This window comes from Chiloscyllium plagiosum, unplaced genomic scaffold, assembly GCF_037043375.1.
Source record: "Chiloscyllium plagiosum isolate Xiang-an unplaced genomic scaffold, Cpla_swu_hap1 HiC_scaffold_36, whole genome shotgun sequence".
In the NCBI taxonomy this organism is placed as follows: Eukaryota; Metazoa; Chordata; class Chondrichthyes; order Orectolobiformes; family Hemiscylliidae; genus Chiloscyllium; species Chiloscyllium plagiosum.
Genome location: NW_028270174.1, coordinates 15,826,216 through 15,849,315, shown reverse-complemented (window position 1 = coordinate 15,849,315; position 23,100 = coordinate 15,826,216). Strand labels below are relative to the sequence as shown.

Here is a 23,100-nt window from a genome sequence, read left to right as displayed (position 1 = left end):
TGTCATCCTTACCTGGTCTTGCCTACATGTGACTCCAGACCCACAGCAATGTGGTTGACTCTTAACTGCCCTCTAGGCTGGGCAACAAGTGCTGGCCTAGCAAGTTGTGCTCTCATCCCATGAATGAATGTATAAAATGGATATGATACTCTAGCTGATGCTAATCCAGTGTTTTATAAATATATATATAAAGAGATTAAAGACAACACAGGGTGGATGATATAATGGCTTTGGAAATGGTCCAAAGGAGAGTTACAACAATGATTCCTAACTTAAAGAACCTTAGCTACTCACATAGGATTAAGGGCCTTCTCCTATTTATTTTTAACAATGATGTTGTGGAAGTGATCTGGTAATTGTTGGAAAGGGTGCATACCACTCACTTCTTCCCAGGTGAGGTCATAGGTTCCATTCCAAGAGAACAAAGACTGCTCCAAGGAAGCTGGGTTTGGAGTGAGTGGGCTGACAATCAGCTTTATAATGGTGGAGGCAAAGAATATTAATTGAGTTTCATGGGTTCAAATCATCATGACAGTTAGAGAACTTTATTTCCAAAAAGATATGAAAGCATAAAATTGATATCCCAACTTTCAACAGTCTCGTTCCACTTTTACCCTTGGGCTCACTGAGGGTCAAATAACATTTTACTTTTACCTTCTCAGCTGTATCTTCAAATCCCTCCATGATCTTGACCTTCCTTTATCTTCCTTCCTCCAGTTCCACAAACCTCTGAATAACCAGCACGTATCTAAGTCTGGCCTCTTGAATCTCCCTGATTTTAATTGCCCCATTGTAGCTGGCTGTGACTTCAGTTCCCTAGGCCTCTAGTCTGCCATTCCCTCACTTTATTGCTCTGCTTCTTACCTTTGCTTTCCTTCTTTAAGACACTCCTTCAAGAAGGAAAGCAAAGGCTGTTTTCATTAGTGAGAAGAAGGTTGAGAGGGGATTAATTGAGACATATAAGATAGTTAGAGGGTTAGATAGGGTGGACAGTGAGAGCTTTTTTCTTGGATGATGATGGCTAGCACAGGGGACGTAGTTCTAAATTGAGGGGTGATAGACATAGGTGGTCAGAGGTGGTTTCTTTACTCAGAGAGTAGTAAGGGCATGGAATGCCCTGCCCACAACAGTAGTAGGCTTGCCAACTTTAAGGGCATTTAAATGGTCATTGGATAAACATATGGATGAAAATGGAATAGTGGAGGAGACATAGGCTTTACACTGGTTCCACAGGTCAGCATAATATCGAGGGTTGAAGAGCCTGTACTGCACTGTAATGTTCTATGTTGTGGGATATAAATGAATTAATGTTATTTCTGCAAGTATAAATTCTGATACAGAATGGGAATGAGAAAATACATATTCAGCAAAAAGAAAGCATGAGACGTGAATACAGAACAATGGTGGATATATGGGCAAACAGGAAAGCATCTGTTTCCCCCTTACACGGGGACACAGGAACAAACCCTAATCAAAGAGGTCAAAGTGGCCTCTGGATGGAAATAGATGCTGATAGAAGAAAAGATATGCCTAATCAATAACCTATAATAGACTGACGTCAAACACCCTTATGGGAGTCAGAGATAAGAGTTTGTCACGGACAAAACAGGATAAACAGAAGTTGTGGGATAAGTCTTAAGGAAATGAGTGACGTAAGCGAAGCAGGGAACAAACAATGGAATAAGGAAAAATATGGGGATTCAAACTGTATAAATTTCGAGAGTTTGTTGGATTTGGTGTGCATTTTGTCATTACCTTACCTGGTAATGAGACAGGGCACCCACCTATAGGTGTATAAATAAATGGCGGATTCAGATATTTGTCTCGGACTGAAATTATTAAAGTGAGTGAGCTTTTGTTTCTCACAATTGGGGGCTCGTGTCCGGGATTTTCTTCCATCACCGGGGGGAGTGGCTGGCCTTGGACACTGGGAAGACGCGTCCCGTTCCCCATTGAGGAGCGGTCTCGTGTCCCGGTTTGGTCTGCTCCCTTGGGTGACTGATGTGAATCCTATAAGAGAGACATCTGAATCAGACAGTGATAGGAGCTCGATAGAAGACACGGTGATAAAAGGGGCCAGGCAACTCTGTGCACAGACCAAGGTAAGAAAATTGACTTTTAAGTATTGCCTTGGTGGCCGGGATTGAGTTTTAGTAGTTAATAAGGGACTAACGAAGGAACTCAATATGGCTTGCGCTTTGGGTAAGGAAAAAGCCTCCGGGGAAACAAAGTAAGGAAAAGACAATGGAAATGGAGGCGGGGTCCCTTACAACATTCCTCCGGAAAGTCCTTTGGGCAGGATGTTGTGGAAATTGGCAAAATAATACTTGTGCAAGGGAGAAAGATGATTAAATATTGTTGCTTTGTATGGACTAAGGACTCCATTCTTCGTCCCGCTGTCTTCTGGCCAAAGTACAGATCGGACGAAGACTGGGTTTGTGAATATCTGAATTTATATGTCAATGTGCGAGAGAGAGAGAGAGAATGAAAAGAGCTGTACAGCTGGTAGGAAGTTTAACCCTTTGTGATTTGGTTTGAGTGAACATTTGTTTGTTGGTGATTGAATGTTTGTGTTTTATTCCCTGGAGCTTGAGTTCCAGGACTGTTTTGAATCTGATTTTTGTTATGGAAATTTAACATGATTTCTTTTAAGGTTAAGGATTCTATTGTGATTATGAAGAAAAAAAAAAGGAATGATAACTCCTGTTCTTTTTACAGATCATGACTGCCTTACTATCAGTTTCTAACTAATCTCTTTTATCTTTACATAAAAGCGATTTATGGAGGACAGTTGAAGTTTCAGTTCAACATTAGATTGTAGTAAAAGCAAAATTCTATGGTTAATATCTGTGACCTTGGATTCAGCCATTGTTCATGCATTAGAAGTTTTTTTTTAAAAAACTTGAGTAGACAAATTCTTTTAAGGCAAGTTCTGATTATTTTACGACCTATAGTATTGTAATTGAGCAATGATTGGTCAGGACTATTTAAGAAAACTAATTCTGGATCTAAATTAAAGGACTAAAACTGGGTAATTACAGTGAATTGCAAAATTGGGAACTGTATGCATTTTGCATTTTGACTATTAAATACTGAAGAAATGAACGTAAATATATATAAATATATTTATAAGTTAGGAACAGGCTTTGAAGGTTAGTCAAGCATGAATTGATGAATTGGTGTTTGAAGTTATGGGGAGCTAGAAATATTGCAATATTTCTTTAAAAAAAAGAAAAAGGGGAAAAACGTAACGACTTATCCCCTTTGGGAGGTACCCATAGGGGACAAAGACATTGGTTTGTAAGTGCCCCCCTCACCAGTGGGGAGGTCAGAACATTTAAAAAGGAAATGGAGGTCCTGGTTGAGGATCCGGTGGGGTTGTCTGAACAAATTGTTCAATTTTTGGGGCCCAGTCTGTATACCTGGGCTGAATTAATGTCTATTTTGAATATATTATTTACTGGGGAGGAAAGGGGACTTGTACGAGGAACTGCCATTAAAATATGGGACAGGGAACACCCGATTGGAGATGGGGATGCTGGACAGGGAGAGATGAAGTTTCCCCTCAGAAACCCCCAGTGGGAAAACCAAAACCCAGAGCATAGAGAAGAAATGAGGGAATTGAAAGACCTGATTCTAAAAGGAATAAGAGAGGCAGTTCCGAAGTCACAGAATTTGATTAAAGCCTTTGAAATTAGACAGGAGAAAGATGAGACTCCCTCAGCTTTCTTGCAAAGATTAAGGGACTCAATGCGGAAATACTCTGGAATGAACCCTGAGGACCCAGTGGCACAGGGTCTTTTGAAAGTACATTTTGTGACAAGAGCATGGCCAGACATACAGAGAAAGATACAGAAGATAGAAGGATGGAGCGAAAAACCATGAGATGAATTGTTGAGAGAGGCACAGAAAGTGTTTGTAAAGAGGGAGAGGACAAGGGGGAACATTTGATAGAGGGTTTGAGCGACAGGGGCAGAGATGGAAGTCGCTACAGGAAGGATGCTATTATTGTGGAAAGATAGGGCATTTTAAGCGGGAGTATCCTGATCTACAAAGGGAAGAAAAAGGCAATTCCGCTTATGAATTATGATGAAGAATAGGGGTGTCAGGGGTTCCTGCCCTCGGGGGCCCACCAGGAACCCTTGATAAACTTGAAGGTGGGACCGTGTAGGGAGGAGGTAATCTCCCTAGTAGATACGGGGCAGCACGGTCATCGCCGAATTTTAAACCAAAGAAAGTAGAAATGTTAACACGGTCAATTACTGTTTCGGGGGTGAAAGGGGAAGGATTTACTGTTCCAGTATTTGAACCTATGATGATAGAAGGTCCTAAGGATAGGATCACAGGGGAACTGCTGTATATCCCTGATATAGGAAGTAATTTACTGGGGAGAGATTTAATTATCCTTTTAGGACTGGAGATTGGAATTCAGGAAGAAGAATTAGTTGTACAACTGGCGATGTTGACAGAGGATGCAGAGAGAGAGATAGACCCTATTGTATGGGCTAGAGAAGGGAATCGTGGAAAACTACAGATCCCTCCCCTTTTAATAAATTTAAAACGGAAAGGGGACGTTGTCTGTGAGCGACAATATCCTATTTCCATAGAAGGTAAACGAGGACTGCAGCCAGTAATTGAGGGACTGATTAGAGATGGTTTGTTGGAGCCATGGATGTCTCCTTATAATACCCCAATTCTACCAGTGCGGAAATCTGATGGAACTTATCGATTGGTGCAGGATTTGAGAACATTAAATCGGATAGTGCAGGTCAGGCACCCAGTAGTGCCAAACCCCTACATGTTATTAAGTAAGATCCCTCATGATCACAAATGGTTTAGTGTGATAGATTTAAAGGATGCCTTTTGGGCTTGTCCCTTGGCGGAGGAAAGATTTGGGACTATCCCCCTATGAAATCTTATTTGAATTACCTTATCTGGGAACACAGGGAGAATTGCCAATTCCCGAAACTAAAGATTTGTTTTTAAAGAAGTATATACTGGGCTTGTCCTCCTCTTTATCTTTCCTCAGAAAACAGGGTCTATTGGCACAGACTCCGCCCCTTGAATTTGCTGTTCATCCCATCCGGCCAGGAGATTGGGTCTTAATAAAATCATGGACAGAGACTAAGCTGCAGCCAGACTGGGAAGGGCCGTATCAGGCTCTTTTGACTACCGAAACGGCAATAAGGATGGCGGAAAAAGGCTGGACTCATTATACTCGGATCAAAGGGCCAGTGGACCCTCCAGTTGAGGAAGAAGTCTGGACAGCCGAATCAACGCAAGACCCGCTGAAACTCAGACTAAAGAGACTTTGAGTAATGGACTATACAGTGGCGATGCGGGCGCGGGATTATTTCTGTAAGATTGTATATTAAGCCTTTTTGTGTTTTAGCATAATGATCAGAATACTGGGAATGCTTAGAGTTATGATGCTAGCCCTCTTGGTATTAGGATTTTGTCACATATCATTTTCATATGTATTATTAATGGTTCCTGAGTCTGACAATCCACAAGTAATAGACACTGATATATGTAGCTTAGTAAATTGTGGGAATGTAGCTAATCAGAGACAATACCACAACTCAGAGATACATCTTAAGTCCTATGGGGATGGCCTCGGGGATGGTACCTGGTATAATGGTCTTGTCACAATACACCGGACCCCCTTCCGACCAGCACGCGATTGTCCCGATAAAAAGTGTAACCCCATATATTTAACGATAAGAAAAACCACATGGCACGGAGCGGTTTTGGGAGGTGGCACTTATGAGGTACAATTAAATGAAACATTTGGGATTGAAATGAAAGCAAATAGGAAGGAGTTTGTGGGCTGTTGTTTTCGAATTAGCATAGGACAGGGAAAAATGGGTAGAATTACTGGGTAATGAGATACAACCTTTCACCCCTCCCAATGATCCTACAGTAGTAAAAATTATAGAGGTAAAGGATTTGAAACAGACCATCGAGATAGAGACTGGGTACGGGGATGCAAATGCCTGGGTTGAATGGGTAAAGTATACTGTAAAAAGTCTGAACAAAAGCAATTGCTATGCATATGCCTCCGGTAGGCCAGTGGCCCAAGTGGTTCCCTTTCCGCTCGGGTGGAAGCGAGACAGGAAGGGCATGAAATGTATGATAGCCCTGTATCAGGATGAGACTGCATGGAATGATAGGAATTGTACCTCCCTATCTCTGATGTTCCCTCCCTTGGAGGAGAAAGATGCAAAAGTTCCCCCCACATTTTCCGCCGCAGTTGGAAATCACACGTCATGTGTGCACAAGCGAGGTACGAGTCGGTCGAGAGATTTGGGGGAGCTGAAATTATGTACAGAGATTAAGAATGTTACCGAAACGGAGAAGGGAGGGAACTACTCAGCATTAAAGGTTCCCCGAGCGGATCTGTGGTGGTACTGTGGAGGAAAAATATTGAGACCCACCCTACCTCCGGATTGGAGAGGGATATGCGCAATTGTACAATTGGCAATTCCATTTACCCTGGCATTTGAGAAGGAAAAGATAGTAGGGAAAAAGGGAAGGGGTAAGAGATTACTGTTAGATAATTCTTTTGATGACAGGATTTATCTTGATTCAGTAGGAGTCCCTAGGGGAGTACCTGAATTCAAAGCTCGTAACCAGATTGCAGCAGGCTTTGAGTCAGCTCTCTTTTGGTGGGTAACAATTAATAAAAATGTAGACTGGATAAATTACATTTTTTATAATCAACAGCGATTTATAAAATTATACAAGAGAGGCGGTTAAAGGAATATCAGAACAGCTTGATGCGACAAGTAGGATAGCATGGGAAAATAGAATAGCCCTTGATATGATTTTAGCAGAGAAAGGGGGTGGTGGTTTTTATCCTTACTTCCCTGATAGTAGTAGTCGGGGTATTGGTGGCCATTGGCTGTTGTGTCATACCCTGTATACGAGGGCTCACCCAGAGGCTGATTGAAACAGCCTTGATGAAACGAATGCCCCTGAGGGGAATCAGACAGAGGAACTTTATCAACTAAATAATAAGGAAATGAGTGAGACTAAGATGGATGAAATCTCTGAAATGATGCTTGCGAATTTTGGGAACAATGTTTAAAAAAAAAAGAGACAAAAATGCAGAAGATAACAGATAGTAATGAAAAGAAAAAGGGGAAATTGTGGGATATAAATGAATTAATGTTATTTCTGCAAGTATAAATTCTGATACAGAATGGGAATGAGAAAATACATATTCAGCAAAAAGAAAGCATGAGACGTGAATACAGAACAATGGTGGATATATGGGCAAACAGGAAAGCATCTGTTTCCCCCTTACACGGGGACACAGGAACAAACCCTAATCAAAGAGGTCAAAGTGGCCTCTGGATGGAAATAGATGCTGATAGAAGAAAAGATATGCCTAATCAATAACCTATAATAGACTGACGTCAAACACCCTTATGGGAGTCAGAGATAAGAGTTTGTCACGGACAAAACAGGATAAACAGAAGTTGTGGGATAAGTCTTAAGGAAATGAGTGACGTAAGCGAAGCAGGGAACAAACAATGGAATAAGGAAAAATATGGGGATTCAAACTGTATAAATTTCGAGAGTTTGTTGGATTTGGTGTGCATTTTGTCATTACCTTACCTGGTAATGAGACAGGGCACCCACCTATAGGTGTATAAATAAATGGCGGATTCAGATATTTGTCTCGGACTGAAATTATTAAAGTGAGTGAGCTTTTGTTTCTCACAATGTTCTAAAACTAACCTTGTTGATTAAACTTTGGGTCATCTGAGCTAATAGTGTATTTCCTTTTGTTAGTCAATGTCATATTTTATTTGATAACACTCCTGTGTAATGCTCATTACGTTAAAGGTGTTACATAAAAATAACTTTTTGTTGCATCAGTAGAAGTGATTCTGAGGCTGTTGGATTGTCGCACAAACCCCAACTGGTTTGTTTATGTCCCTTAGGGAAGAAAAATGAGCCTAGCCTGTATGTGATTCTAGTTCTAACTCAGTCAGGGGCTCCAAATTATCAGGATTGGTCTGGACACTCTAGGAATTGAAGATCAACCTCTCAGATCCTGCAGTGTGCAAATTCTGGGGCAAAATCATGGAGATTAAAGATGAATGGGTTTCTTTGTCATTTCCTTCAAACACCACACCTTCGGAAAGATATATTGGCCTTGGAAGAAATACAACATATGTTTACAAGAACCCACCTGAACAAGTTACCTGGACTTCAGGGGTTAAGTTATGAGGAGGGGTGATACAAATTAGAACAATATTCTCTAGAGTTCAGAAGGTTAAGGGGAGATCTGATCAAAGTCTTCAAGATTTTTCAGCGTTAGGGTTAGAATAAAGATGAATTACTTCCATTGGTTGGAGATTCTAAAACTAGGGGCATAGTTACTGGGCCAGTCCACCCAGAAGAGATGTTAGGAAGCACTTCTACACAGAAAGGGTGGTAGATGTTTGGAACTCTTTTCCACAAATGGCAGCGGATGCTGGATCAGTTGCTAGCTTCCAATCTGAAATGGATAAATTTTTGTTAAGCAAAGATAAGAAGAGATAAGAGCCAAAGGCAAGTATGTGGAGTTAGGCTACAGATCAGCCATGATCTCATTGACCAGAGAAAGGCTTACAAGGCTGAATGATCTAGTCCTGCTCCTATTTCTCTTTGTCAGGTATAAAAATATTGAAAGTTAGTGGCGCCGGGGGGATGAGGATGTCTGTTTGGCTGACTCCAATTGGGTAATGAGTCTTCTGACTTTCCAATCAACGTAGGATGGATGTGTTGGCTGATTAATGGCTGGAACTTTATCGGAGGTGGGGGGGGGGGGGGATGGGTTGTCATGTGATGCAACCTTCAGAAATAAATGTAATCACTTGGCCACCCATGGCTGATCGTTAGGTCCCTTCTAAAGTGGATTATAACAAGCTACTCAGTTGCATCTAAAGCTGAGCAATAAATGTTAGATTTGCCAGTGACACCCAAGTCCTAGAACTATTTCTTTTGTCAAGTCCTGTCTGTCTTAATGTCAGCTTTCCTCATAAATCTCACAGCATGATAAGCAAATCAGCGTAAAGTTACCATTTGCAGTGAAACTGAAGAATCAAATTAATTTGACGTGGTCTGTAAGACCTTATGCAGCTACAGAATGATTATGTTGTGCAGAAATCAGCACAGTAACAAATTCATTGCGGCTCAGCACTGCTCACTTAGCTGCACAAAGGGGCTCATTTAAGGAAAATTACCACATAAATCAAATTCATTATGGTCTGTGAACCATTATGCCAATCACTGGACTGGATGCACTTAGTGTAAGTGCACTTAGGAGATTCATCAATATCAAACCGCTATAAATCGAGACCCATTTACTTTGCACAAGTGGCCTTAGTACCTTTGCACAAGATACGGTGCAAAACAGGTTTGTCGTGAATTCATGTTTGATTAACTTAAAAATATACATTAGCCGCATTCACACTGGAGCTACTGCAGAGAAGCAGAATTTGTCTACAGTCTGAATGAATGCATGTTGGAAATAGTTTATGTTATTTAGCTTTTGTAACCATGTCAAACAGTTATTAGAATATAAAAAGAGAAATGGGTCAAAGTTGAAAGCACTTTGCTTCATGGCTATTTAGAAATGACAGGAATGGATCATTCTGGGTTTTGATACATTAGTGAGCAATTCTGATAATTACTCTTAATTGTCCTTGTCATTAATAAAAAAATAAAACTCACCTAGTGGCATGGCAGTACATTTGAGTTGCACAGCATGTGAAAACAACAAGCCCAGCTTTAAACTTGCTATATTTTATTTAAACACTTTTGAGTAGGGTTTTAATTTGTCAGGAATGGAGATGGACCAGCTTATGCCAGCTTGTAGGAGGATGTGAGCACTGCAGATGCTGGAGATCAGAGTCGAAAAGTGTGACGCTGGAAAGGCACAGCAGGTCAGGCAGCATCCTAGGAGCAGGAGAGTCAACATTTCGGTCAAAAGCTCTTCATCAGGAATGTGATGCCAACTTGCACCCATAGAGCCAGCAGCACGTTAGCCATATTAGGTATAAAACAAAGAACTGCAGATACTGGAAATCTGAAACAAAAGCAGAAGTGGCTGGAGAAACTCAGCAGGTCTGGCAGTAACTGTGGAGAGAGAAACAGATGTAAGAAACTGGTTTCCGCTTTTATTTCCAGCGCCTACAGTCCTCGGTTTTATTTATAATAAACCTAGGTTGCTGCCCCAAGGTTACAAGCTGGCATAAGCTGACCACATCCACATCCATTCCTGACAAATGAAAAGCCTACTCAAAACTGGAGAGGTATTCCTCGCTTCTCAGTTTACAATGGTGGCCTGGACAGCACTTACATGTTGAAGCATCATCTCCGTTACTTATCTACATTTGAGATGGCTGCTACTGCTCATCTGCACTGTAGCAGGCCATTGGCTGGCCTTTAGTTGGTCAAAGAATCTACTTCTATGACAAATAAGAGGTGCCTTGATCAAAGTCCCATTTCATGATTGTATCCTGCTAGGGCACGATTTGAACTTAGAAATACAGGTAGTTCAAGTTCCCATTACCCATCTTCGAAGCAAACATCAGTCCCCATGGTCAATGTTATTCTTGCTTCAATGTGCTACTGTGAAGTTTCTTGGGTCATCTTTCAATAGCAAAAGCATCATATCAATACAAGTTGTCAGTGTCACAAAGATGAATGACAATTCAGGAAGCGTGACTCTTTGTACAATCTCAGTTTGATTGATTTTCCCTCCTTTTTATATCGGGGTAGATTATTAAACAATCTGGAGTTTAGCTTTGATGTCAGTGATTGTTATTCACCGTTGTATAAAAAAGTTTTCAAACCTGAGAATGGACGGCGATTTGGAAATTGGTGACACTACACTCCAGTTTGCAAAATGATTTACTGTGTTTCGGTCTGGCGAGGTATGGGGGAGTAGTGCCAGTGGGTGAGTCTCTGTTTAATTGTCACTAACATGGCATTCAGCATTAGTGAAGTTGGACCAGAGTGGGAGTCACTATTTTTCTCTGCATTCGGGGGGTATTGGCAGAGTTTGGTATCAGAACTGGATGCTCCAGTTAGTGAGTACCATTGAGAACTGAAGGTTTGAAACAGCTATTGGGGAGGGAGAACATCTATCACAACTTTGCAATTCGACACAACGAAAGTTGCACAACTGATTAATCAATGGTTGATTACTTTGTGCTCTCAGATGAGGTTATCCAAGCACCTCGAAAATGAATGGAATGCTGATGGTCATCTCTGTGCTGGGAGGAGGCAAGAAGACTTTACTGAATTGTCCAGGATTTGAAAATCCTATCCCATTACCATCATGATTGCATATCTAGGAAGGTGCAGTGGTGTGGGAGTAACCAGTATAAAATGGGTGCGCAAATGATGCGAGTGAGCAAATATGAGTGTGAATGAGCATGAGGGAGTGGGCATGAGGGAGAATGAGTGAACGTGTGAGAGAGTGAGTGGATGACTGTGTATGTGAAACAACGAAGGAAAACTGTCTACAAAGTCAATCACTTTGCCCTTGCACATTATCTCAACTTTCAGCCAAACGAATAAATCTCTGACAAGTTTGATTGAAAATCGATCCCGGAACAACAGGCCATCCAGCTCACCTGACTGCGTCCTGAAGACTCCGAGTGAGTGAGCTCTAATGAAATCAAGGCAGTGATGGAACTGCTACTGCCACAGAGACATGATGGATGCATGGAATGAGAACAGTATGTGAGGAGCTCTTCGTTTGGGTGCAGAAACAAAACAAAAACAAAAGAGAGAAAAGAAAACAAAGATACCAAAAGATTAAACCTCTGGTCACTTGACCCATCTTTCCTCTTGACAATCTGATTCGGCATCCTAATTTTGTTATCTTCATCTGTCATTGATAGAACGAAGCTCTTTCAGATTAAGAGCTCCTGCACTTTCTATTCTCCTCCAATTGTTTGGTCCACTCATTTATAAAGGGTGTTAAGGGGATGTATAAAAACAATGCTAGACCCTGCTTCTCTTCAGAGTTTAGGAGGTAGAACTAATCACAACTGGATTGATTGAGGTGAATAATTTGGATACTCTCGGTAAGCACATTCTAACAAAAGAAATCTGCTGATAGGGTGAGATGAAGTATCGTGAAAAGCGATTGGTGTAGAGCATAAACACTGGAACAGATTTACTGGAATGATTGGCATGTTGCTGTGCTGTAAGATTCTAGGTAATTGTAAACTAGAACTTAAATCTGTAGAATCAACTCTTCCTTCACCAAAAAAAAAGGATAGCTATCATCACTACTTATAACCATGAGATTGAATAAATGTTAATCTGTATTTTGAAACTCTATGATGTAAGAGAGTTACTAGACCCTATTATTCCTTTTTAAAGGAATTTATTTGTCTCTTCCTGTATTAGATTCTGACACGTGAAACAATATTTCTCAACTGAGACTCTGCTTATCCTGTCGATCTGTGTCATTTTTTGCACTGTGCGTTTACAATCTCAGGAGATGCATCCTCCGAGTGTATATCCCTCCTTGGTATCAAAGCAAAACGCTGCAGATGCAGAAACTCAAGGACTCACCACATAAGTAAAACAACCAAAAGAAGGAACTGCGGATGCTGGGAAATCAGAAACAAAAACAGAAATTGCTGGAAAAACTCAGCAGATCTAGCAGAATCCATGGAGAGAAATTAGAGTTAACAGTTCAGATCCAGTGACCCTTCTTCAGCACTGATGGTGGCTAGAAAAAGATAAATATTTATACAGAAGATAGAGTGAAGGGAGGGGATGAGTAAATGATAGGTGGAAATAGAGCCCAATGAGAGAGAGAGAGAAAAACAGTTGGACAGACAAAAGAGTGGTGCAAGGTCAGAATCGGGGAAGGAATAGTTTCTAATGGGGATTATTAGTGGCTGGCAAGGGGTTGTGTGTGGTAGCTGCCCATGTGATGACATGGCCTGGTGTGTGAGGGTTGGGGAAAGGACATGGCTTCCAGCCCTCAAATGTTGAACTCAATAGAAAGTCCAGAAAGCTGCAGAGTTCTCAAGCAGAAGATATAGTGCTGTTCTTGCGTGTTGTTCTATTGTGGTTGGATCATGTGCAAGAGGATATATTCCTCAATGATCAAGTCCTGATTTTTAAGGATGAAATTGGTAAATCACTTTTCGTTCAAAGGACAGTGGGACTCCAGAATTCTCTATCCCAAAGGCTGTGAATTCTGAATTAATTGAAATTTTGAACTATTGCTCTGTCAGGTCACCATAGAATATGAAATAAGTAAGCTCAGTCAGAACTAAATTGGATTAGCAGCATGGGGCCAAAAGGCCTAATTGTATCATTTCCATTTATTGGCCACTCTGGAGCAGTACCAATGCAAAGCTTTGTCTTCTCACCTCACCTCTCATGCCTTCCTTCTCATGTTGTGATGAATTGTTTGTGATGTAATTTACTATTTATAAGGTAAAATTGGCATTGGTTCATGATTCAGCTGTGCCATCTATCTTCTGCCTTCCTACTGATAGAAATAAGGAGCAACTGCTGAGGTCTGAAACATGTTCTGTCACCTCAGCTTTCATGTAAACTGGACCTGCCCTTTTTGGGTCATATGTGCTTGCTCTACACTCCATCAGTGAACTGAATGGAGGGGTTACGTTCAGTGGGATTCAAAGTCAGGTTCCTGACTTGAAGCAATCCCATTCCCGTGCATGGATCAGGTTAAGACTGGGAGTCCTGTATCGATCATAGAATCCCTACAGTTTGGAAACAGGCCATTCGGCCCGACAAATCCACACCGATTCTCTGAAGAATATCTCACCCAGACTCATCCCACCTACCCTATCCCTGTAACCCTGCATTTTCCTGCACCTAACCTACACATCCCTGGGCACTATGAGCAATTTGGCACTGCCAATCCACCAAACCTGCACATCTTTAAAACTGTGGGAAGAAACTGGAGCAGCCAGAGGATACCACGCAGACAAGGGGCAAATGTGCAAACTCCACACAGTTTGTCAGCATTGTTGATTCAGCATTGTTGGCCCACTTTGACAACAACTCCCCTCCTAACTAATGGAATGTACATTGCCTCCCTAGGGGAATTTGGTTGTTAGCCACTTAAATCAATTTTGTCATGTGTTCAGGTGGAAAGTTAAGCAGGCTCCGTGATTTTGGCATCTCATCTCCAAAGGAGAAGTGGGGGCACAAGCCTTGGATAGCCACCAGTGAAGATTCCATTAATCTTCCTTCCGTGGGCCAGGAAAGGGGTGCAAGAGGAAACAGATGGATTCACTGATCTGAGCTACCATTGTAAACTGCATATTGGATTGCATTTTGTGGGGGGGGGGGGGGGGGGGGAGTCTCTCGCTGTTTCTTAAAAGGAATCAATCAAATAAAAGCTGAAGGCAGTGGTTACCTTTGACAGTCACAGATAATGCTGTCTGCAGCTGATTGGTAGATCTGTGCAACATTGAGGTAATGGTCACTGTGGGGAATCTTATTCCCAGCATGTAGATTTTTTTAGAACACATCGAGCTGTAATTATCTGGCCAGGAGACATGGATGGTACTAAAAGGGCAAATTGTAAATAATTCCCAGAGGCATCAAAACACGTTTTTCAGTATTTCCAGCCTGATAGTACAGAGGCCTGACCATGGTTACTACACAGAAAGTACACAATGAAACAGCCCAGGGGAAACAAGCAAGGGACAGCTTTATGAAGTTCCAATTTATGTTTTAGCAACAAAAATTGCTGGAAAAGCTCAGCAGATCTGGGAACATTTGTGGACAGGAATCAGAGTTAACATTTCCAGTTCAGAGACAGAGAGAGAACAGAATTAATGGTTGATAATGGGTTGCTGTAATAGTAAAGCATGTGATAAAAAGGCCTGGTATTTGAAGACTAATTATCCCGATGAGTCGCTATTCATTCTCCCAGACTGATTGTTATCCACTCCTTCGTCTGTCTAAGTGTTCTTCTCTCTCTTCGGGCTCAACTTCCATTCGTCATTTACTCCTTACCCCCTCCCCCAACCCTATCTTGCATAAAATACAACCTTTTCCGAGCCACCTTCCATTCTAAGAAAGGGTCACCGAACCTGAAACATTCACTCTTGATTTCTCACCACAGATGCAGCCAGGCCTGCTGAGTTTCTCTAGCTGTTTCTGTTTTAGTTTCAGGTCTTCTTTGTTTTGCTTTAGAGTTGATATTTCATTTGCCAGCCCATCTATGCCAATAAAACTATTTAGCCCCGCAATTTGAGAGGGAAACAGCACTCATTTTAATTGTTTTAGAATGTTGTCATCCCCAAGCCTGAAGTAGCTAGGACTTTCACATTCATTAATCTTACCTTATTATTTAAAGAGTCCAGGTGGCATTTTAACCAATCCACTCCAGGCACTCTGCATGCACATCCACTGACCAACACAACACAGTTGAATGAGTCTGTAACTAAAACATTTATGATTGGCTGAAGCTTCTGGCAACTAGGACCACGTACTCTACTGGATCAGCACCATTTCATTCTGCTATATGTAACTTTGAAAACCCTTATTTTCCATTTTGAACAATTAATTGCATAATGGCATTTTGAGTTGCAACTGAAACACTTGTTGATCATAGTCTAGATTAGAGTGGTGCTGGAAAAGCACGGCAGGTCAGCCAGCATCCGAGGAGCAGCAAAAGCCCTTCATCAGGAATAGAGGCAGCGTGCCTGCAGAGTAGAGAGATAAATGAGAGGGGGGTGGGGGTGGGGAGAAAGTAGCATAGAGTTCAATAGGTGAATGGGGGTGGGGATGAAGGTGATAGGTCAGGGAGGAGGGTGGAGTGGATAAGTGGAAAGGAAGATAGGCAGGTAGCCCACGTCATGAGGGCGGTGCTGAGCTGGAAGGTTGGAGCTGAGGTAAGGTGAGGGAAGGGGAAATGAGGAAACTGGTGAAATCCACATTGATGCCCTGAGGTTGAAGTGTTCCGAGGCGGAAGATGAAGCGTTCTTCCTCCAGGCGTCGGATGGTGAGGGAGCGGCGGTGGAGGAGGCCCAGGACCTGCATGTCCTCGGCAGAGTGGGAGGGGGAGTTGAAATGTTGGGCCACAGGGCGGTGGGTGCGGGTGTCCCGGAGATGTTCCCTAAAGTGCTCTGCTAGGAGGCATCCAGTCTCTCCAATGTAGAGGAGGTATTTAGGAATGATAAACAATGTAACTTGTTGATCATAGTCCAGGCATTCCTGATGTACATTCTGCTGTTATCATTCCTAAATACCTGCCATCCATTATAGTTGCCAGAGGCATCTTTGGCCCCATTCATTTTTGTTGTGTTTCTCCTTTTGCATTGACATGTGTGGTTTATTCCTGGACATTATCAAGTTACCACTCCTATTGAACTCTCCACTGTTTATCTTTCTCAAAATGTCCATTTAAACCACGAGGCTGTTCGGAATGAACGTTTCCCCAGGAATATTTTAAGGCTCCTGACATCAGTTTGAACAATGTATCTTTCTGAAAATCTCGTTGCAGTTAATGCAAGGATTCTACCTGTTTTTGACCCCTTAGCAGAATCTGACAAGTTAAAAGCAAGCACTGAATTGGGAGTCTCCAAGTATAACTTCACATAGTCTGTTAAATTCCATTATATAATGTTTTATAAAATATTCATTGTACTTTCTAAACTTAGCAAAGTCTGATCAAGAATCATATACACCTTATAGGCCATATTTCTTATAACTTCTGACAATAAATTTTAATTCATTTTCTAAACCTCATTCAGTGCCCATTTCTGCGAATACTTTATATCTGATCCTGCTTCCATTAGCTTCAAAGGAAGAAACTCACTTTTTTCTTGATGCATTCATATAATCACTTCATTTTCCATTGATCAACTTTAGAAAACATTGTTGGGAAATTATATCCATTCTGCATCTGATTTCACTCATTCTTCTCAAAAATAACTCCAATTATAATCCTTTATCTGAAAAGAACTCTTTCGTTTTCAGTCTTCCAACATTAAGCAATGATCGTTTGGTAACAATATCAATGTGGATCCACGTTGATTAGACAGTTACTTCAACTTACCAGTCCCACCTGTATCGCTTTTATATCTGTGCGGTCAGTTAATGAAGCAAATAACCCCTACCACCTGTTTAAATACAATTGCTATAATTAATGTGTGCCCAGTAATCTGCATTATTCGAACTAAAAGGTGAACATTTCTTTATACCATGATTCAGCTGAGCCCAAGCTGGTCAGGAATAATTTACCTTAGCACAGACACAAAGCCAGGAAGCTTAGTTGTCATCACTAAGTCTCAGTCAAGCCAAGGCGAAATAGCTCTCTCACTGGTCCTGGCACAGTAAATCAAGGGCAGCCTCCAATACTAGGCCAAAGGTGGTCAGACTCAGGGTCCCATTCCTGAAGAAGGGCTTATGCCCGAAACGTCGATTCTCCTGTTCCCTGGATGCTGCCTGACCTGCTGCGCTTTTCCAGCAACACATTTTCAGCTCTGATCTCCAGCATCTGCAGACCTCACTTTGTCCTCTCCTCATGACAGGTGAGGAGCTAAATGCTTGCCCATCTTGACTCTTGCTACCTCACAGAGGGCTGGTTTCCTCTTGGAATGACAGGAAGAGACAAACAGAATGGAAGATGAATGTGGGTCGCACAACTATTATTGCTGGCGCAGATGGAGAGGAAGTGAACAGAACGCATACAGGGTTGGTAGTGTCAGGGGTTGGGGTGGGTGAGTGTGAGATGTTGTAGTCAATAGTGAGAGTGGTAGAGCATGATCTATGGTGAGAGGTGGCTACAGCAGCAGAAATAGAGTGAGTGTGGAAGTATCGGAGAGAGGGTGGTGGAAATTAGGCTGGCTGAGGGGAAAAGGTCAATGACTTCTTTTCTGCTGAGCATTCCTCCAGATGGACAAATCTGATTTAACTTGGGTGGCAACCAGGCTAGCGTGGTCTGGTGTAATGGCCTCCACTGCTGGTCCCACCTGTGTACCACCCTATCTAGCAAGTACTCCAGATCCCTGTCCACAAAGCAGGACACTGATGTGCCCTGTCTGGGGTTAGCATCAAAGACTGTGCAGGTCGGCTCTGGACTGACTCATCCGGATGCACAACTTGCCTTTTAAAGATGGCATCTGTGTTGAGGATGCCAGTCAATTCCAGTATATCCAGTGAATAATGAGTTGTTTAGCTGATGGCACATAGTGGCGGAAATCAGACATGATGCACATTAGAGGGGTGGGAATGGCAATTAACATGGTGAGTTTGGTAAGATTCAACGAGAAAGCTTGCTTGGCCTTGTGTGAGAATCCCTCTGAAAAACTTCCTGCAACTTGTACTTAGCCAAAATTCAACCAATAGTGTTGTTTCGGTGTTGCACATGGATTAATGTCAAGGAGTGCCCCCTGCACATAATAAAGGATGTAAGTAGAGTGTCAAGGGACAGTAATGCTGATCTTTCATTAAAGAGAGATTACTGCTGATGGTTTAACCTGTGGGTCAGAACACAAGGGGAGAGGTTGAGAAAGAAAAGTCTTCATGGTAATCTCAGCCAGTGTATGAATTGATCCTACACTTTGGCATCACTCTGTGTTGCAAACCAGCCATCCAGCCAACTGTGCGGGCTGCAATTATGCCAACACCAATGTAGAATTTAGTGCCATTCTGTCAAATGTGCATTTATGCCATAGGTATCATTTTGGAGCGCTTAAGAGTCCTAGACATAGCACTCTCTCACCCTATGTCTTTGCAACAGCACCAATTAAACAACTTAATCTATCTGCATTTGCTGCAGCCTGTCCTGCGAGATTCGCAAATTACATCAGCGGATCAATGCGCTGGAAATGCTGTGACAGGCAATCTGTTAGAGTGGGATTGATTTGTGCACAGCTCTGATAAACAATACAACACGTTTTACAGGGAAAACTCCCTCAGCGTGACTGGCTGATTGATGTTCAAAGCAGACCCCACAAAGTGAATTAACATCTTGCAGAAATACCAAAGACGGATCGTACTCTTTGGCAACTTTCAATTGCATTAGAGACTAACAGAAGAGAATGAGGATGACCCAAATCAGATCATGTCAACCCGAGTTTCTAGCCACAAGTCAGGCGAAGTGCAGTTACTGTGAAAATAATTACTTTGAGGGAACTGACACAGAAGAACATGCCTCATCACAAAATTCACAGAGGACATCTTTTAACTGACCATGCACATTTCCATTAACCTTTTGTATAAGTATTTCAGTGCTCACTGGAGAGCACTAATGGGGCTGGCAGTTATTTGGATGGTATCTTTCTTAAAATATTTTGCAAGGGCAAAGGGCTATGCAGTTGTTGCTGACAGTAATAGGTCCCCATAGTGGTGTGCTTCTGATTTACTGTTAAGCTTTGCTGTACTGTGGAGACAGATTCAGCCCCAGTCTCTAAAGACCTTCCGACACTTTGCCAATTTAATGCAGCAAAACCACTGAACCGCAATATGTTAACTGGACAGAAGCTGAAGTTAATTAAAACTTTGCTGATATAGCCAGATGATCCTAACTGTTCTCCTAGCCATCTCAGGAAAAGATGTGTGGTGTGTTGTTCTATTAAATTCCCTACCACTCCCACACTGCACAATTGCTTCACTCGAGGGTTATGATATTCGACTGTGGGAGCATCAGAGCTGGGTCCACTCCTCTATCCATGTAGACTTTCTAACGCAGGTCATGAATTGAGATTAAGGGTGATAGCACTTTGTTCTCATGTCTCCCTCAACTCCCTACTCCCAATTAGATTCCATTTCTTTATCTGACATGTGTTACCGGCACCGAAAGCAGCGTTTCGAAAGCTGGATTGACTTGAGGTATTATAAGGATGTTGAGCTCTTTGTCCTTCAAGGCACAGATGGCTATGTTCATCATCTGGAGCGTAGGTGAGCCCACATAATGTGTTTCTATCCCTTATAGGTTTCATAAAACAACCTCCTCACCCCCCTTTTGTTAAGTGTGTGGTGGGGTGTATCCTGCTATTGTGAAGATTGTAATGTATTCATTTGTCTTGTATGACCTCAGTGATATGGGAGATATGACCCATATCATGGCCAATAATAAAGGGGCCATGGGCTGAGGAATATGGCATGTAACATAACCATGATGAGAGATGTGAGAACCATTGAATGAGATTCTACAGCATGCTGCGGATTGTTACAGCAGCATCAATAATAATATCGTGAGAATGAGATATTTCAGACGAACAAGTATTATATTGAAATGGAGTAACAATGGATGTGAAGTATCTCCCTTGTATGGTGAGTGGAATATCTGATTGATACTTTGAGAGTGGTGGTATGTCGAATTAATATAGTCAGGGTGGATTAGTCTTATAACAAATCCAATCAATATATTGCTCAGTGTGGTAAACCTAGTGTTTCAGTATGGGATTTCTGTTCTTCATATGAGCATAGGTCAGATTTCTGCATTGCTTTTGGGAAATGTTTATTAGATGCAATGAACTGTACAAATTCCGGTCTTCCAACATGGTCCTCTCACATAACACTGAGATTGGTTACTGTTATATCACAATGTACCTCAGAGGCTTATCTGCAAATTCAGTAAGCCCTGTTCTGCATTGGGTCTTGGGAAAGTTGTGGTATTTATTATTGGTACAGGAAGGGGTGCACACCAGAGTGGTACATCATACAGGAGTTGATTATAACTGAATAGTGGGAAAGAGAGTCAGAGAGTTGAATCACTTTTGCTTCTGAGGAACAATTGTCCAAAATGAATTTATAATCCACTTTCTTCAAAGTTAGCCAAAGGATTTTACCTGCAGCTTAAGTTAGAAGCCAGTGTCACTCTGCTCTTTCAGTTGTCTTATTTTTTCAGTCTCCATACTATGAGATACAGGACTGTTTTTCAATTATGAATTTTTTGGGCAAACTATTGCCAGGTCCCTAAACTGGCCAGTGTGCCTTGAGCTTGCAAATAAATCTCAATTGATCCACGGCCAGTTACTGAAAGCTGGCAAATGAATGGCCAACTGTCATGACGTATTGTCAAGCTGCAGGAGGGCATATTTTTGCAACAACTTATTGACAGAAGTTGATTTTAATTCTGGAGATCATCGAAACAACTTATTAAGTGCCTTTTAAGTGGCACTTTCCCATTATCAAATTGTAAAAGCAGCTGCTTGAAGCAAAAGAAAGTATGGCTATTTAAGGTATTTCAAGACTGAGGAGTTCACTGTATTCTCAGTCTGTAATAATTCACGACAGCTTTAAATTGGAACATAAGGAATAGGAGCAAAAATAGGCCATTCACCCCCTTCATCATTCAACTAGACCATATCTGATATGACTATGCCTTCAACGCCACTTTCCTGCCTGTCTCTCATAACCTTTGACCCCTCTGTTGATCGAAGATCTATCCAGCTCAGCCTTGACTGTATTTGGTGACACAACCTCCATCACTGTGTGGGGAAGAGAGTTCTAAACATCATCCACCCTCTGAGGGAGGAAAGACTTCCTCACCTTTTGTCTTAAATGGGACATCCCTTATTTTTAAACTATGACCCATAGCTCATAGAATACCAACAGTGCAGAAAGAGGCAATTCAGCCCATCGAGTCTGCACTAACCCTCTGAAGACCCCCTCCCCCTCCCTCCCCATCCTAACCCCATAACCTGCATTTACCATTGCTAATCCACTTCACCTTCATATCCCTGGGCATTATGGGACAATTTAGCCCATGGTCAATCCACCTAACCTCCACATCATTGGACTGTGGGAGGAAACCGGAGCACCTGGAGGAAACTCACATAGACATGGGGAGAACGTACAAACTCCATAAAGACAGTCACCCAAGGCTGGAATCGAGCGTGAGTCCCTGGTGCTCTGAGGCAGCGGTGCTAAGCACTGAGCCACTGTGCCAAATGTTCTCCAGTGCATTCATATGAATTCTCAGCACTTGCCCTGAAAAGTCAACTCCAAGATCACTTCTGATTCTTCTAAGCTCCAAGGCTGCTCAACCTTTCCTCATAAAACGACCCCCTCAATGTAAGAGTGAACTTCCCCGGAAACATTTCCAATACACGTATGTCCCACCTTGAGTAAAGTGGGACTAAAAACTGTATACAATTCTCTTGGTGAGGTCTCACCAATGCTTTGTGCAATCGTAGCAAGACTTACCTACCATATCATGACTATTACAGGTAGCTCTCTTATAAAATCCATAGTTTGGTTTCTGTCTAATTTCACTTTATAAGAAAATTGTGCAATAGAAGCACCATTTAAACTAATGGGGCCAAAATAGTGTTATAGCCAATACAGGTAAGGAAAGTTCATGTTCTCCAAATATCGGTCTAAATTTGGTAATCATGTTATAGCCAATTTATGTTGAGGAAACACATGTCGTAGGAGAACTACCTGTATTATATTCCAGCAATATTTGCAATAAAACCAACGTTCTATATGTTTTCGCAATTATGTATTGTAGCTGCACACTAACCTTTTGTGATGTAATCAGTCTTCTGCACCTTCGCTTCCTCCATATGCCGTTGAATTGTGTTTTTCACCTTTATTAAAATGCTCATGAAAATATTTCAGTGTTTCTCTTTGTTCCTTTAAGATTCTATCAGTTCACTTTGGTTTTGGTGCTCCAGGTATAGTAGCACTGATCACTGAAACACCAGGGCCACTCCTTAAAGGTGTTGACTTGCATGTAGCAAAAGGTTCAGATGTCTTGCACTGCAATTTTGCAATTGATATTGATATTGCAATTGAGTGGGTTTGAGCCCACTCCAGAGACTTAAGAACATAAGAACTAGGAGCAGGAGTAGGCCATCTGGCCCTTCGAGCCTGCTCCACCATTCAACAAGATCATGGCGGATCTTCCAATGGCCTCAGCTCCACTTACCCGCCCTCTCACCGTAACCCTTAATCCCTTACTGTTCAAAATATTATCTATCTTGCTTTAAATACATTTACTGATGAAGCCTCAACTATACCACTGGGCAGGGAATTCCATAGATTCACAACCCTCTGGGTGAAAATGTTCCTTCTCAATTCAGTCCTAAATCTGCTCCCCCCTCATTTTGAGGCTATGCCCTCTTGTCC

The 23,100-nt window shown here is 41.9% G+C and overlaps 1 long non-coding RNA gene across 1 annotated transcript in view; it reads left to right on the top strand.

Annotated features, from left to right (window-relative positions):
- The window catches only part of LOC148139904 (uncharacterized), a 29,830-nt gene extending 22,151 nt beyond the window's left edge, over positions 1-7,679 (top strand). Inside the window, exon 2 of the long non-coding RNA XR_015753317.1 lies at positions 5,030-7,679. This is a non-coding gene — a long non-coding RNA (uncharacterized LOC148139904). The remainder of the gene's footprint in view (positions 1-5,029) is intronic.
- The last annotated feature ends 15,421 nt before the right edge of the window (positions 7,680-23,100 follow it).